This window comes from Amblyomma americanum, chromosome 4, assembly GCF_052857255.1.
Source record: "Amblyomma americanum isolate KBUSLIRL-KWMA chromosome 4, ASM5285725v1, whole genome shotgun sequence".
Taxonomy (NCBI): domain Eukaryota; kingdom Metazoa; phylum Arthropoda; class Arachnida; order Ixodida; family Ixodidae; genus Amblyomma; species Amblyomma americanum.
Genome location: NC_135500.1, coordinates 75479709 through 75480754, shown reverse-complemented (window position 1 = coordinate 75480754; position 1046 = coordinate 75479709). Strand labels below are relative to the sequence as shown.

Sequence of the window (1046 nt, the reverse complement as noted above, 5' to 3'; positions counted from 1 at the left end):
AAAATATAACTAGAATTTTAAAGTGTCTTTTAGTGAGGGTGAGGGAGGGCTGACGATGGGAGGCTGAGGGCGAGGGAGGGCCAGCAAATTTTTCGAAGTGAGGGTGAGGGCGAGACAGGGCCGCAAAACTTTTCAGAATGAGGGCGAGGGGGAGGGAGGGCCATGGATGCAAAAGTGAGGGTGAGGGAGGAAAATTAAAAAAGAGGGCATTTGCCCACCTCTGCCCCTGACCATCGGGCCCTCGCGTTGCGAGTCACACTACCGCTACACCACGCCGGCACGCTCGTACGGCTTGGTTAAAGCGGGGCATTGAATTTATACCGTGTGTTCTTTCATGTAATCACTGGGATTGTGAAAGAGGAAAGAGTGTCGGTGTATGCGTGGTAGGAACCCCTCTCACATCACACCCTTAAAGGAGGAGCTTAATTGTCCCCCAGTTATTTTTTCGTCTTCTGCAGCATTTGATCGCCATGTTTGCAGCGAGATATCGAGCGCAGCATTCGGCTCATAGAATTATATGGTGAGAGAGCGTGAGAGATCAGAAAAAAAGGTGGTGAAAACCAACGCTTCACTCCGCTTAGCACCTTCTAAGGATGGCGGAAATGCCAGGCCAGATTCCAAAGCGCTGCCTACCTTCTACTGTTCCTCCTCCTGCTCCTCCTCCTCCTACTCCTCCTTCAAACCAACTGCTATCACTCTGTCAACCCACTCTCGCAACGTTCACTTATTGTCCTCATTCGTTGCCTACTTATTTTGGGAGACTTGTACGTGTCGCCCGGCTAGCTCAGTCGGTAGAGCATGAGACTCTTAATCTCAGGGTCGTGGGTTCGAGCCCCACATTGGGCGCTTTGTTTTTTTATTCGCACATTTTGGACGATCTTTGATTTTTTTAGTGGTGCGTTGTTCTCGACCCCCGAGATATGAACTCGATGCTCTCGTGGTCTCGCAATTCGATGTTTTTGCGCGGAAATCGCTGTGGCAGCAGATGGAGTCGCCTTCATCTTAATGCGTCAAATAAAATAACCCTGCTTTTGTCTCCAGTGGGC

General features: G+C 50.2%; 1 non-coding gene across 1 annotated transcript; it reads left to right on the top strand.

Annotated features, from left to right (window-relative positions):
• Nucleotides 1-773: 773 nt before the first annotated feature.
• TRNAK-CUU (transfer RNA lysine (anticodon CUU)) lies at nucleotides 774-846 on the top strand. The gene has a single exon. It is a non-coding gene; the product is annotated as a tRNA-Lys (tRNA).
• The last annotated feature ends 200 nt before the right edge of the window (nucleotides 847-1046 follow it).